Source organism: Pseudorasbora parva, chromosome 12, assembly GCF_024679245.1.
Source record: "Pseudorasbora parva isolate DD20220531a chromosome 12, ASM2467924v1, whole genome shotgun sequence".
NCBI classification, from domain to species: domain Eukaryota; kingdom Metazoa; phylum Chordata; class Actinopteri; order Cypriniformes; family Gobionidae; genus Pseudorasbora; species Pseudorasbora parva.
Window position 1 is genome coordinate 5,001 of NC_090183.1, and position 17,042 is coordinate 22,042.

Genomic DNA, 17,042 nt, shown 5'->3' on the forward strand with positions numbered 1-17,042 from the left:
AAGGAAGCAAAATGCACCAGGGGGTGCAATACCATATCTCGGCACCTGTCGGCGCTAGAGGTATGGGACCAAGCCCAATCGACTGGGCTTGGCCTAATTAGTATATACACCAATTTTGTTCCACCTAGCACAAAAGGAAGCAAAATGCACTGGGGGGTGCAATATCACAAAAGGTGCAATACCATATCTCGGCACCTGGTGGCGCTAGAGGTACGGGACCAAGCCCAATCGACTGGGCGTGGCCCAATTAGTATATACACCAATTTTGTTCCACCTAGCACAAAAGGAAGCAAAATTCACCGGGGGGTGCAATACCATATCTCGGCACCTGGTGGCGCTAGAGGTATGGGACCAAGCCCAATCGACTGGGCGTGCCCCAATTAGTATATACACCAATTTTGTTCCACCTAGCACAAAAGGAAGCAAAATGCACCGGGGGGTGCAATATCACAAAAGGTGCAATATCATATCTCGGCACCTGGTGGCGCTAGAGGCATGGGACCAAGCCCAATCGACTGGGCGTGGCCTAATTAGTATATGGGCGAAGGTTGCTCCCCTAGGACCAAAGGGGGTGGAGTTAAAGCGGGGGTGCACTTGTGGGGGTGCAAAACCATATCTCAAAAAGGGGAGGAGCTAGAGGGATGGGACCACGCCCAATCGACAGGGCGTGGCCTAATTAGTATAAGGGCAAAGTTTCTGCCCCCTAGGACCAAAGGGGGCGGAGTTACGGGGGGGGGTGCACTTCAAGGGGGTGCACTTTTCGTTTTTATCCCTATAACCTAACCCTAACCCTAACCCTAACCCTAACCCTAACCCTAACCCTAACCCTAACCCTAACCCTAACCCTAACCCTAACCCTAACCCTAACCCTAACCCTAACCCTAACCCTAACCCTAACCCTAACCCTAACCTAACCCTAACCCTAACCCTAACCCTAACCCTAACCCTAACCCTAACCCTAACCCTAACCCTAACCCTAACCCTAACCTAACCCTAACCCTAACCCTAACCCTAACCCTAACCCTAAACCTACCCGTCTCACACCTCTGGCACATAACCCCGAGGTGCACACACCACACAACCCTAAACCTACCCGTCTCACACCTTTGGCGCATAACCCTGAGGTGCACACACCACTCTAACCCTAAACCTACCCGTCTCACACCTCTGGCGTACAACCCTGGGGCATTCACCCCTCATACGCCTAACCCTACCCAGTTACAGCCCGCGGGATCTGAACCCGGGCCATAATAGCCCGCTCCTAAACTAACCCTTTGACCCGCACCCCGGGCTTGGTGTGACCCCTGAGGAGGAACGGATGGCTCTTAATTTATTATTCTATCATATAATTTCCTTCTTTCTTGTTATTATCTATACATACCCCCTCTTTTCCTATAAATACAGTAGTAATAAATAAATAAATTAATTAATAAATAAATAAATAAATTAACTAGTTAATTCATAAATGAGTACATGAACACACACCACACACACACACACCAAACAGTGGAGACGGAGCAGGGTACTGTGGGCTTTGGCCCTGGCCTCGTCCAGTATCCCTCTTTAGTGGTCAGCGGTTGGATGGAGCGCGCATAACCATTTCCGGCTTCTTCGGAGGTCGGATCTTGGATCGATTTCACCTAGCACAAAAGGAAGCAAAATGCACCAGGGGGTGCAATACCATATCTCGGCACCTGTCGGCGCTAGAGGTATGGGACCAAGCCCAATCGACTGGGCTTGGCCTAATTAGTATATACACCAATTTTGTTCCACCTAGCACAAAAGGAAGCAAAATGCACTGGGGGGTGCAATATCACAAAAGGTGCAATACCATATCTCGGCACCTGGTGGCGCTAGAGGTACGGGACCAAGCCCAATCGACTGGGCGTGGCCCAATTAGTATATACACCAATTTTGTTCCACCTAGCACAAAAGGAAGCAAAATTCACCGGGGGGTGCAATACCATATCTCGGCACCTGGTGGCGCTAGAGGTATGGGACCAAGCCCAATCGACTGGGCGTGCCCCAATTAGTATATACACCAATTTTGTTCCACCTAGCACAAAAGGAAGCAAAATGCACCGGGGGGTGCAATATCACAAAAGGTGCAATATCATATCTCGGCACCTGGTGGCGCTAGAGGCATGGGACCAAGCCCAATCGACTGGGCGTGGCCTAATTAGTATATGGGCGAAGGTTGCTCCCCCTAGGACCAAAGGGGGTGGAGTTAAAGCGGGGGTGCACTTGTGGGGGTGCAAAACCATATCTCAAAAAGGGGAGGAGCTAGAGGGATGGGACCACGCCCAATCGACAGGGCGTGGCCTAATTAGTATAAGGGCAAAGTTTCTGCCCCCTAGGACCAAAGGGGGCGGAGTTACGGGGGGGGTGCACTTCAAGGGGGTGCACTTTTCGTTTTTATCCCTATAACCTAACCCTAACCCTAACCCTAACCCTAACCCTAACCCTAACCCTAACCCTAACCCTAACCCTAACCCTAACCCTAACCCTAACCCTAACCCTAACCCTAACCCTAACCCTAACCCTAACCCTAACCTAACCCTAACCCTAACCCTAACCCTAACCCTAACCCTAACCCTAACCCTAACCCTAACCCTAACCCTAACCCTAACCTAACCCTAACCCTAACCCTAACCCTAACCCTAACCCTAAACCTACCCGTCTCACACCTCTGGCACATAACCCCGAGGTGCACACACCACACAACCCTAAACCTACCCGTCTCACACCTTTGGCGCATAACCCTGAGGTGCACACACCACTCTAACCCTAAACCTACCCGTCTCACACCTCTGGCGTACAACCCTGGGGCATTCACCCCTCATACGCCTAACCCTACCCAGTTACAGCCCGCGGGATCTGAACCCGGGCCATAATAGCCCGCTCCTAAACTAACCCTTTGACCCGCACCCCGGGCTTGGTGTGACCCCTGAGGAGGAACGGATGGCTCTTAATTTATTATTCTATCATATAATTTCCTTCTTTCTTGTTATTATCTATACATACCCCCTCTTTTCCTATAAATACAGTAGTAATAAATAAATAAATTAATTAATAAATAAATAAATAAATTAACTAGTTAATTCATAAATGAGTACATGAACACACACCACACACACACACACCAAACAGTGGAGACGGAGCAGGGTACTGTGGGCTTTGGCCCTGGCCTCGTCCAGTATCCCTCTTTAGTGGTCAGCGGTTGGATGGAGCGCGCATAACCATTTCCGGCTTCTTCGGAGGTCGGATCTTGGATCGATTTCACCTAGCACAAAAGGAAGCAAAATGCACCAGGGGGTGCAATACCATATCTCGGCACCTGTCGGCGCTAGAGGTATGGGACCAAGCCCAATCGACTGGGCTTGGCCTAATTAGTATATACACCAATTTTGTTCCACCTAGCACAAAAGGAAGCAAAATGCACTGGGGGGTGCAATATCACAAAAGGTGCAATACCATATCTCGGCACCTGGTGGCGCTAGAGGTACGGGACCAAGCCCAATCGACTGGGCGTGGCCCAATTAGTATATACACCAATTTTGTTCCACCTAGCACAAAAGGAAGCAAAATTCACCGGGGGGTGCAATACCATATCTCGGCACCTGGTGGCGCTAGAGGTATGGGACCAAGCCCAATCGACTGGGCGTGCCCCAATTAGTATATACACCAATTTTGTTCCACCTAGCACAAAAGGAAGCAAAATGCACCGGGGGGTGCAATATCACAAAAGGTGCAATATCATATCTCGGCACCTGGTGGCGCTAGAGGCATGGGACCAAGCCCAATCGACTGGGCGTGGCCTAATTAGTATATGGGCGAAGGTTGCTCCCCCTAGGACCAAAGGGGGTGGAGTTAAAGCGGGGGTGCACTTGTGGGGGTGCAAAACCATATCTCAAAAAGGGGAGGAGCTAGAGGGATGGGACCACGCCCAATCGACAGGGCGTGGCCTAATTAGTATAAGGGCAAAGTTTCTGCCCCCTAGGACCAAAGGGGGCGGAGTTACGGGGGGGGTGCACTTCAAGGGGGTGCACTTTTCGTTTTTATCCCTATAACCTAACCCTAACCCTAACCCTAACCCTAACCCTAACCCTAACCCTAACCCTAACCCTAACCCTAACCCTAACCCTAACCCTAACCCTAACCCTAACCCTAACCCTAACCCTAACCCTAACCCTAACCTAACCCTAACCCTAACCCTAACCCTAACCCTAACCCTAACCCTAACCCTAACCCTAACCCTAACCCTAACCCTAACCTAACCCTAACCCTAACCCTAACCCTAACCCTAACCCTAAACCTACCCGTCTCACACCTCTGGCACATAACCCCGAGGTGCACACACCACACAACCCTAAACCTACCCGTCTCACACCTTTGGCGCATAACCCTGAGGTGCACACACCACTCTAACCCTAAACCTACCCGTCTCACACCTCTGGCGTACAACCCTGGGGCATTCACCCCTCATACGCCTAACCCTACCCAGTTACAGCCCGCGGGATCTGAACCCGGGCCATAATAGCCCGCTCCTAAACTAACCCTTTGACCCGCACCCCGGGCTTGGTGTGACCCCTGAGGAGGAACGGATGGCTCTTAATTTATTATTCTATCATATAATTTCCTTCTTTCTTGTTATTATCTATACATACCCCCTCTTTTCCTATAAATACAGTAGTAATAAATAAATAAATTAATTAATAAATAAATAAATAAATTAACTAGTTAATTCATAAATGAGTACATGAACACACACCACACACACACACACCAAACAGTGGAGACGGAGCAGGGTACTGTGGGCTTTGGCCCTGGCCTCGTCCAGTATCCCTCTTTAGTGGTCAGCGGTTGGATGGAGCGCGCATAACCATTTCCGGCTTCTTCGGAGGTCGGATCTTGGATCGATTTCACCTAGCACAAAAGGAAGCAAAATGCACCAGGGGGTGCAATACCATATCTCGGCACCTGTCGGCGCTAGAGGTATGGGACCAAGCCCAATCGACTGGGCTTGGCCTAATTAGTATATACACCAATTTTGTTCCACCTAGCACAAAAGGAAGCAAAATGCACTGGGGGGTGCAATATCACAAAAGGTGCAATACCATATCTCGGCACCTGGTGGCGCTAGAGGTACGGGACCAAGCCCAATCGACTGGGCGTGGCCCAATTAGTATATACACCAATTTTGTTCCACCTAGCACAAAAGGAAGCAAAATTCACCGGGGGGTGCAATACCATATCTCGGCACCTGGTGGCGCTAGAGGTATGGGACCAAGCCCAATCGACTGGGCGTGCCCCAATTAGTATATACACCAATTTTGTTCCACCTAGCACAAAAGGAAGCAAAATGCACCGGGGGGTGCAATATCACAAAAGGTGCAATATCATATCTCGGCACCTGGTGGCGCTAGAGGCATGGGACCAAGCCCAATCGACTGGGCGTGGCCTAATTAGTATATGGGCGAAGGTTGCTCCCCCTAGGACCAAAGGGGGTGGAGTTAAAGCGGGGGTGCACTTGTGGGGGTGCAAAACCATATCTCAAAAAGGGGAGGAGCTAGAGGGATGGGACCACGCCCAATCGACAGGGCGTGGCCTAATTAGTATAAGGGCAAAGTTTCTGCCCCCTAGGACCAAAGGGGGCGGAGTTACGGGGGGGGTGCACTTCAAGGGGGTGCACTTTTCGTTTTTATCCCTATAACCTAACCCTAACCCTAACCCTAACCCTAACCCTAACCCTAACCCTAACCCTAACCCTAACCCTAACCCTAACCCTAACCCTAACCCTAACCCTAACCCTAACCCTAACCCTAACCCTAACCCTAACCTAACCCTAACCCTAACCCTAACCCTAACCCTAACCCTAACCCTAACCCTAACCCTAACCCTAACCCTAACCCTAACCTAACCCTAACCCTAACCCTAACCCTAACCCTAACCCTAAACCTACCCGTCTCACACCTCTGGCACATAACCCCGAGGTGCACACACCACACAACCCTAAACCTACCCGTCTCACACCTTTGGCGCATAACCCTGAGGTGCACACACCACTCTAACCCTAAACCTACCCGTCTCACACCTCTGGCGTACAACCCTGGGGCATTCACCCCTCATACGCCTAACCCTACCCAGTTACAGCCCGCGGGATCTGAACCCGGGCCATAATAGCCCGCTCCTAAACTAACCCTTTGACCCGCACCCCGGGCTTGGTGTGACCCCTGAGGAGGAACGGATGGCTCTTAATTTATTATTCTATCATATAATTTCCTTCTTTCTTGTTATTATCTATACATACCCCCTCTTTTCCTATAAATACAGTAGTAATAAATAAATAAATTAATTAATAAATAAATAAATAAATTAACTAGTTAATTCATAAATGAGTACATGAACACACACCACACACACACACACCAAACAGTGGAGACGGAGCAGGGTACTGTGGGCTTTGGCCCTGGCCTCGTCCAGTATCCCTCTTTAGTGGTCAGCGGTTGGATGGAGCGCGCATAACCATTTCCGGCTTCTTCGGAGGTCGGATCTTGGATCGATTTCACCTAGCACAAAAGGAAGCAAAATGCACCAGGGGGTGCAATACCATATCTCGGCACCTGTCGGCGCTAGAGGTATGGGACCAAGCCCAATCGACTGGGCTTGGCCTAATTAGTATATACACCAATTTTGTTCCACCTAGCACAAAAGGAAGCAAAATGCACTGGGGGGTGCAATATCACAAAAGGTGCAATACCATATCTCGGCACCTGGTGGCGCTAGAGGTACGGGACCAAGCCCAATCGACTGGGCGTGGCCCAATTAGTATATACACCAATTTTGTTCCACCTAGCACAAAAGGAAGCAAAATTCACCGGGGGGTGCAATACCATATCTCGGCACCTGGTGGCGCTAGAGGTATGGGACCAAGCCCAATCGACTGGGCGTGCCCCAATTAGTATATACACCAATTTTGTTCCACCTAGCACAAAAGGAAGCAAAATGCACCGGGGGGTGCAATATCACAAAAGGTGCAATATCATATCTCGGCACCTGGTGGCGCTAGAGGCATGGGACCAAGCCCAATCGACTGGGCGTGGCCTAATTAGTATATGGGCGAAGGTTGCTCCCCCTAGGACCAAAGGGGGTGGAGTTAAAGCGGGGGTGCACTTGTGGGGGTGCAAAACCATATCTCAAAAAGGGGAGGAGCTAGAGGGATGGGACCACGCCCAATCGACAGGGCGTGGCCTAATTAGTATAAGGGCAAAGTTTCTGCCCCCTAGGACCAAAGGGGGCGGAGTTACGGGGGGGGTGCACTTCAAGGGGGTGCACTTTTCGTTTTTATCCCTATAACCTAACCCTAACCCTAACCCTAACCCTAACCCTAACCCTAACCCTAACCCTAACCCTAACCCTAACCCTAACCCTAACCCTAACCCTAACCCTAACCCTAACCCTAACCCTAACCCTAACCCTAACCCTAACCCTAACCCTAACCCTAACCCTAACCCTAACCCTAACCCTAACCCTAACCCTAACCCTAACCCTAACCCTAACCCTAACCCTAACCCTAACCCTAACCCTAACCCTAACCCTAACCCTAACCCTAACCCTAACCCCTCGTACCCCTCGTACCCCTCGTACCCCTCGTACCCCTCGTACCCCTCGTACCCCTCGTACCCCTCGTACCCCTCGTACCCCTCGTACCCCTCGTACCCCTCGTACCCCTCGTACCCCTCGTACCCCTCGTACCCCTCGTACCCCTCGTACCCCTCGTACCCCTCGTACCCCTCGTACCCCTCGTACCCCTCGTACCCCTCGTACCCCTCGTACCCCTCGTACCCCTCGTACCCCTCGTACCCCTCGTACCCCTCGTACCCCTCGTACCCCTCGTACCCCTCGTACCCCTCGTACCCCTCGTACCCCTCGTACCCCTCGTACCCCTCGTACCCCTCGTACCCCTCGTACCCCTCGTACCCCTCGTACCCCTCGTACCCCTCGTACCCCTCGTACCCCTCGTACCCCTCGTACCCCTCGTACCCCTCGTACCCCTCGTACCCCTCGTACCCCTCGTACCCCTCGTACCCCTCGTACCCCTCGTACCCCTCGTACCCCTCGTACCCCTCGTACCCCTCGTACCCCTCGTACCCCTCGTACCCCTCGTACCCCTCGTACCCCTCGTACCCCTCGTACCCCTCGTACCCCTCGTACCCCTCGTACCCCTCGTACCCCTCGTACCCCTCGTACCCCTCGTACCCCTCGTACCCCTCGTACCCCTCGTACCCACCGCCTGCAACAACAAAAAATGATAAACCATTTACAAATGTATATTTTTCTTTATTTTCAGAACAAATGCTTAGATACAATTACACATGCATAAATCAACACCATAAAAACAAAAATGCAGTGAAGACTTGGTTGGTAGACATGGGGGAGAACCGACTGCATTGGAGTCAGAGGTAGAACTGGTATGACATATGCCAATCACAGCAGTTTGCTGGAGAACCAACAAAGGTGGGGATGAAGGACTGGCTGTCTTTGGCAAAGGGAGTGGGTGAGGGAAGCTGTGTAGAAACCACTGATGACCTAAAGCTGGGCATAAACCAGTGGAAATGCAGGAGATTAGGAGCTGGGCAGAACAAGTGGTGATTCGCTCACTGAGCCATTAGTTTGACAGTCATAAATGCACGGAGTATAAAAGGAAATAGAAAAAAAGTAAATACACAAAGTAAAATAAGTGCACAGATGAAAACAAAGGGTACATAGAAATTTTGAAAGGGACATAAGTTTAGGTTTAGTCAGTCACAGTAAAGGAATCAATATTTGTGCCTTGTTCCTTTAAGTTATTCTACTTTTACATTTAAGTTTACTAACAGGTTTAACAGCATATTATAAAGCATATCCTCACAAGAGTCTAGCCACAGGAGGTCACATGCCAGTGTACCTTTTGTGCCGGTCCCAAGCCCAGATAAATAGAGAGTATTCTGTCAGGAAGGGCATCCAACGTAATTTTTTTGCCAAATATGCACATATTTTGCACAAATATGACTTCCATACCGGATCGGTTGGGTAACGGGTTAACAACAACCGCCACCAGTGCCGTCGACCTACAGGGCACTGAAGGAAATTGGGCTAATGTTAGTCAAAGAAGGAGAGAAAGAATGTGTGTTAGTGGAGGAAGGTGTATCAGTAGGCAGAGAGAGAAGAGGAAAGGCAGGTGTTTAGGACTGAAAGTAGAGACATTGAATGTTGGTACAATGACAGGTAAAGGCAGAGAACTGGTAGATATGATGCAAAGGAGGAAAGTTGCGATCTGTGTGTCCATGAGACTAGGTGGAAAGGGAGCAAGGCTAAAAGCATTGGAGCAGTGTTTAAACTGTTTTATAATGGTGTGGACAGGCAGAAAAATGTTGGAGTTGGAGTGATTCTGAAGGAGGAGTTTGTGATGAATGATCTGGAGGTAAAGAGCATGTCAGATAGGTTGATGAGTCTGAAGCTGGATATTGAAGGTGTGATGTTGAATGTTGTTAGTGCCTATGCTCCACAAGTAGGTTGTAAGCAAGAAGAGAAAGACAGATTCTGGAGCAAGTTGGAGGAAGTGATGCAGACTGTTCTCAGAGGTGAAAGAGTGGTGATGGGGCAGATTAGAATGGACATGTTGGGGAAGGGAATAGTGGGGACAAGGAAGTGATGGGCAGGTTTGGTCATCAGGAAATTACCCCAGAATGACAGAGGTTGGTAGACTTTGCTAAAAGTATGGAGATGGCTGTGGTGAACACATACTTTCAGAAGAGGCAGGAACAGCGATTGTAAAGTAGTGGTAGGTGAGAGTGTAGCTAGACAGCATAGGATGGTGGTGTGTAAGAGGATTCTGATGGTGAGGAAGGTGAAGAGAGTAAAGGCAGAGCAGAAGACAAAGTGGTGGAAGTTGGAAAAGGAAGAGCGCTGTGTGGTTTTCAGGGAGGAGTTGAGACAAGCTTTAGGTAGTCACGAAGGGCTTCCAGATGACTGGACTACTACAGCCAAAGTGATCAGGGAGACAGGTAGAAAGGTGCTAGGTGTTTCATCTGGAAGGAGGAAAGAAGACAAGGAGACTTGGTGGTGGAATGAAAAAGTCCAGGAGAGTATCCAGAGGAAGAGGCTGGCGTGGAAGAAGTGGCAAAGTGACAGGACGGAGGAAAGTAGACAGGAATATAGGGTGATGCAGCGTGAGGTTAAGATAGATGTGGCAAAGGCCAAACAGAAAGTTTATTAGGACAAGTATGCACGGTTAGATAGTAAAGAAGGGTTAGGGTATTGGTTGGCAAGGCAGAGGTATAGAGATTGAAAGGAAGTGCAGCAGGTTAGAGTGATGAAAGATTGAGATGGAAATGTGTTGACAGGAGGGTGAGGAAAAGATGGAAGGAGTACTTTAAGGAACTGATAAATGAGGAAAATAACAGAGAAGAGTTGTAAAGGCAAATATTGTTGACCAGGTAATAGAAAGTATTAGCAAGGGTGAAGTTAGAAGAGTTTTGAAGAGGATGAAGAGAGAGAGGCTAAAGGGAGAAGTGGACATTTGTGACCAGCAGTATAGTTTCATGCCAAGAAAGAGCACTACAGATGCATTATTTGCTTTGAGAATGTTAATGGAGAAGTACAGAGAGGGTCAGAAAGAGCTCCATTGTGTCTTTGTAGATTTAGAGAAAGCATAAGACAGAGTACCAAGAGAGGAGCTGTGCTATTGTATGAGGAGGTCTGGAGTGGTCCAGGATATGTATGAGAGCAGTAGGACAGTGGTAAGGTGTGCCGTAGGTGAGAGAGGACTTCACAGTGAAGGTGGGACTGCATCAAGGATCGGCTCTGAGCCCCTTCTTGTTTGCAGTGGTGATGGACAGGCTGACAGAGGAGGTCAGACAGGAATCTGCATGGACTATGATGTTTGCGGATGACATTGTGATCTGTAGTGAGAGCAGGGAGCAGCTGGAGGAAAGCCTAGAGAGGTGGAGGTTTGCTCTGGAGAGAAGAGGAACGAAGATTAGTCACAGCAAGAAAGAATACATGTGTGTGAATGAGAGGAACCAAGTGGAACAGTGAGGTCAGGGAGAAGAGGTAAAGAAGCTGCAGGATTTTAAGTACTTAGGGTCAACAGTCCAGCGCAATGGGGAGTGTGGAAAAGAGGTGAAGCATGTGCAGGCAGGTTGGAATGGGTGGAGAATAATCTTGAGGTTAGAGCTGCCAGGCAGGAGGTCAAGAGGAAGACCAACGAGGAGTTTTATGGATACAGTGAAGGGGGACATGAAGGTAGTCGGTCTGAGAGAAGAGGATAGGACTAGATGGAGGCAGATGATTCACTGTGGCGACGCCTGAAGGGAACAGCCGAAAGAAGAAGATAAAGCATATCCTCACAAACTAAAACAGATAAAGTCTCAAACACAAGAAAGCACAGCTGGAAGGCAGAAAACATTTGTAAACCCTGAAAAATGCTTGGCTGAACAATCATAATGATCAACCACAACCATGTTCAACCATCATAAACCTGCAAAAACATAAAGGGCAACAAACAAAAACATTAGCCCCTTTAGCACAGACAACCTTTACTGGTAAATTACTGGAAACAGATCATGTGTCAACAGGACCTTTTCAAAAATACAGGTAAACTGGCTCTGACTATTAACCAGTAAGAGAAGTTGTAAAATTACTAGTTAATTGCTGGTATGTGCTCTTTGTGAACATGGAATGAAGATTATGGGTATTTTCATGTATAAAGTCAGAACATGATAATGGAAGAATTCTGCTTTGGACCAATCCTAAGTTATGGAAATTATCAGCTTTTAAAGATCATGTCTGATGACTGAATTCACAAATGTCACCAGTATTTTGCTGCTGTTGTGTAAATGGTATCTTACAGTAAAAAGCACGAAAGCTGTTGTTTGTGGGAACAAAAGTATATTTACAGGTAAAGTCATTCTGGTAATGTAATGCTGAGTGAAAATGGCTATTAAAAAAAATGTACAAAATATAAAAAGAGGCAATGTAAATACAAAAAGTAGAAGCTCAAGAGTAAAAAGGGAAACTCTAATAGAAAGGACAATGAAAAGACAGCCATCACATCATAAAGTGTTCATAAATCAAAGGAGTATAAAAGGCATAATAAAAAGCCTAAATTACAAAATATACAATAAACAAAGACTAAGGGCACAAGAGTATAAATAAATGAAACAAACTATTTAAAAAGTTGCAATGAAAAGAAAGGCAAAAATCATGACAAGCTTTAAAAATGTAGTGGTGCATACAAGAGGACACAAGGGCATAAGTACAAAAAGGTGCACAGGCGCACAAACACAAGTAGATAATAGTTGCATAAATGTATAGAAAAGCACCATGCAACCATCCCTAAAGCTTTAGTACACACATTGATAAACACATCTCCGCTCCCCAATTCTCCCCGAGTGCGGGATACCCCTATATATTGGAGCTGAAGTGGCTTTGGATATGCACCGGCAGATGAATCACTACACCCTGTTCTGCTGTTATAGTAGAATAACTCACATTGGTTAACCAGACACAGCATTGAAGGATGGCCAAACTCTCCACCATAAAGCTGTTGGCAAACATTGCTCAACAAGTAAAGAAACAATTTGCACAAATGAGTTACATCGGTTGACCACTAAAAAGTTCTTCACATTTCCAGAAGGTCAAAGCAAATAAATTAAGTTCCCAATTAAAACAACTGGCCATTTTAATCAAGGAATTAAAATGTATTTTCTGTATTTCTTTAACAACATTTATAAATATTAAAACCGACCAAGCAAAACAGATACAAATACAATTGGGCAAAAAGCCATAGAAAATATAATAAGAGATCACACAATACAAAAAGAATTAAAAACTAAAACTACATAGACAAGGGAATCAGAGAGAAAGAAAAGTGCATAAAAAGGGAACTACAAGATAAGGACAGAAATAGTTAATTACTTAAAAAAAGAAGAAAAAAAGACCAGTAAGTTCACACAGTACTTTAAAGCAAATGTATAAGATTAAAAATAGGAAGGGGCTTTAAAGTAGTAAAGTCAATGGAGACAAGATCATGAAAATAAATCTGCGTATTTGCTCAAATTAAAGGAGCATAAGTAAAGGATATAAAATCAAATTACAAATGGGGTACTGAATATGGGAAAAAAATATATTGGCAGACAAAAAAAGCTACAAAAAGACAAATTCTAAAAAAATACAACAACGTCAAACAAGTGTTAAATAGATACCAGAGGTGAAGACAAATACAAAAGCAACCCTTTCATAGGGATGGTGTTAAGACAATTTAATTAATGCAGTCAAAGATATTTTTAAAGCTGTATGGGAAGGAACATTGGCATGTTTGCACAGACCCCCTCAAGTGTGCTGAGGTGGAGATACAGTTCTGAACGCCAGTGTCATGGCATTAATTCATTCTGCTAATAACGGAGCCAGTCAAATAACATCAGGTGTGATAAAGAGGTGAGATTTTGGTAGATTGAAGAACAGACACTTCTACGTTCAAGAATCATATTCAGTGTTTTAGTGGCACTATAATTAGAAGGCCAGCCATTAAGACATTTAAACTTCACAGATGTAATGCAGAGGGGAATAAGGGCATGAAGAGGGATGATAACGAGAAAGGGCAGAACTAAAAGCAAAATACTAATGGCATAAAAAGGTGTAAACCAAAGTGGCATGATACAAAAAAAATATTAAAAAGACATAAGCACAATGCATAAATACAAAAAATGGACAAAGCCTGAAACACAATGACAAAAGCAATGCACAAGGGAACAACATAAAAAACACACATTTACACAGAGACTGAGAGATTTTACACAAGTTGCAAAAATAGCTTAGAATTTACCTTTTTGGGGGGGTTAACTAATGCAGTCATCAATTCCTCTCCCTCATGTCGGTCCAAACCCACAAGACCTTCGTTCATCTTCAGTCACATGATCAGCTTCGGCCAATGGTGAGCCGGCATTCTGGCACAGCTCTGACGTAAACCAGAAACGCTGCACTGCATTTATTACATCGACAGCAGAGGAGACACTGACATGATGAGATTACAAATGGTACAAAGGCATAAATACAAGGAGTATAAAGGGAGGGGGGATAAAACGGTATGGAAGTATTACAGGGTTGGATAAATGCAAAGACTGCTGTAAATTTGTCTGTTAGGGTTATATTGTGCTCATTTGCAAATTACAAGAGCATACATCCACAAACAAGACAAACTACTCAAGACTGGTTTAAAAGAAAAAGACCCTACATACCAACCTTATATACTCAGATTCAGTTTGCACATTTAGGAGGAAAGCATTGGGGGAAATGCTGAATCCACAGTTGAAGGGTTAGAATCCCCACAGCTGAATCCAGAGTCTGAATCCACAGTCTAAACCAGTCTGGGTCAACTCTTCAGAACTTCATCTACATACGGTTTACATTAATCAGAAATATCCACAGTCTAAACCAGTCTGGGTCAACTCTTCAGAACTTCATCCACATACGGTTTACATTAATCAGAAATATCCAGTCTGGATCAACTCTTCAGAACTTCATCTGCATACGGTTTACATTAATCAGAAATATCCAGTCTGGATGAACTCTCCAGAATTTCATCTGCATACGGTTTACATTAATCAGAAATATCCACAGTCTAAACCAGTCTGGATCAACTCTTCAGAACTTCATCTACATACGGTTTACATTAATCAGAAATATCCAGTCTGGATCAACTCTTCAGAACTTCATCTGCATACGGTTTACATTAATCAGAAATATCCAGTCTGGATGAACTCTCCAGAACTTCATCTGCATACGGTTTACATTAATCAGAAATATCCACAGTCTAAACCAGTCTGGATGAACTCTTCAGAACTTCATCTACATACGGTTTACATTAATCAGAAATATCCACAGTCTAAACCAGTCTGGATCAACTCTCCAGAACTTCATCTGCATACGGTTTACATTAATCAGAAATATCCACAGTCTAAACCAGTCTGGGTCAACTCTTCAGAACTTCATCTGCATACGGTTTACATTAATCAGAAATATCCACAGTCTAAACCAGTCTGGATCAACTCTTCAGAACTTCATCTGCATACGGTTTACATTAATCAGAAATATCCAGTCTGGATGAACTCTCCAGAATTTCATCTGCATACGGTTTACATTAGTCAGAAATATCCACAGTCTAAACCAGTCTGGATCAACTCTCCAGAACTTCATCTGCATACGGTTTACATTAATCAGAAATATCCACAGTCTAAACCAGTCTGGATCAAATCTTCAGAACTTCATCTACATACAGTTTACATTAATCAGAAATATCCACAGTCTAAACCAGTCTGGATGAACTCTTCAGAACTTCATCTACATACGGTTTACATTAGTCAGAAATATCCACAGTCTAAACCAGTCTGGATCAACTCTTCAGAACTTCATCTACATACGGTTTACATTAATCAGAAATATCCACAGTCTAAACCAGTCTGGGTCAACTCTTCAGAACTTCATCTACATACGGTTTACATTAATCAGAAATATCCACAGTCTAAACCAGTCTGAACAAAATCTTCAGAACTTCATCTACATACGGTTTACATTAATCAGAAATATCCACAGTCTAAACCAGTCTGAACAAAATCTTCAGAACTTCATCTACATACGGTTTACATTAATCAGAAATATCCACAGTCTAAACCAGTCTGAACCAACTCTTCAGAACTTCATCTACATACGGTTTACATTAATCAGAAATATCCACAGTCTAAACCAACTCTTCAGAACTTCATCTACATACGTTTACATTAATCAGAAATATCCAGTCTAAACCAGTCTGAACCAACTCTTCAGAACTTCATCTACATACGGTTTACATTAGTCAGAAATATCCACAGTCTAAACCAGTCTGAACCAACTCTTCAGAACTTCATCCACATACGGTTTACATTAATCAGAAATATCCACAGTCTAAACCAGTCTGGATCAACTCTTCAGAACTTCCTCTACATACGGTTTTTATTCATCAGAAATTACATTACATCAGTGAAAGTTGTGCAAACTCGAAGCAATATTCAAAATAAAAGTACCCTAAATTAGATGTCTGAATGTTGAACAAGTTGTTTAATGGATAAAGTAGTGAATTATTGATGCACAAATCCAAAATACCACCATGTTTACTTTTAAAATGAAATGAATCCATTGTTACACAGAACAGTCTCAATAGAAATGCAGTTTAAATTGAACTCTCTACTCACCCATTTCCAGTGACATTGAAGCATCTGAAGAGGCGCTTGTGTTAATCCTCAGATCATTGGAGATTAAAACAGCCTCAAGTTCACTGAGAACATGACAGTAACGGGGGAAGATACACCACTGATGAAGACTAAAGAAATGTAGAAGTGCAAAAATAAACATATAAAAGAGCCAAAACTGAAGAGTTTCCATCTTTAGTTTCCCTTCAATCTTTTGACGTCTCTTTACATCCGTGTCAGATGAACAAACTGCATCATCTCTACTCCAATCCAACAAAAGAGCTCCTCATTATATCCAAACACAATATGACGCTTCTATCCACTGAAAATACAAATACAAAACCAGACAATGCACTATAGATTTCTACAATAATAAATAAGAACAAGTTAAAACCAACAGCATTAAAAGATTTCCTACTATTATTAATTCCAAACCTGAGCCGATTCCTGAGTCTCTTCCAGCACAGACTGACAATAATGTGCAGCTTCAGTTTGTGGCCATTTATACTCCTGGGTTGAACCAATGACAGGAATGCACACAACCAGGAATTAAATTCACCAAAAAACCCAAATCTCAATATAATAAGCTTTCTGTATATGCACTAATTCACAAAAATATTATTTAACAGCCAGGTATACATATTTGCTCATTGAAAAACTGTAATTTTTTTCTTCTTTAAAAAAAAAAAACATTAAAACACCTTCATCTTCTACACTTGGTTTCTCCCACCTCCCATGATGCACCACTGCAGAGATATAAAAGTTAGGGTTGTTCCT

General features: G+C 45.0%; 1 long non-coding RNA gene across 1 annotated transcript; it reads right to left on the reverse strand.

The window, feature by feature from the left end:
• Window positions 1-8,460: 8,460 nt before the first annotated feature.
• On the reverse strand, window positions 8,461-16,732 carry LOC137093393 (uncharacterized). Its single transcript, XR_010908442.1, has 4 exons — window positions 16,684-16,732; window positions 16,269-16,587; window positions 13,868-13,999; window positions 8,461-8,595 (listed from the first exon to the last, which is right to left on the reverse strand). It is a non-coding gene; the product is annotated as an uncharacterized lncRNA (long non-coding RNA).
• Between the last annotated feature and the right edge of the window lie 310 nt (window positions 16,733-17,042).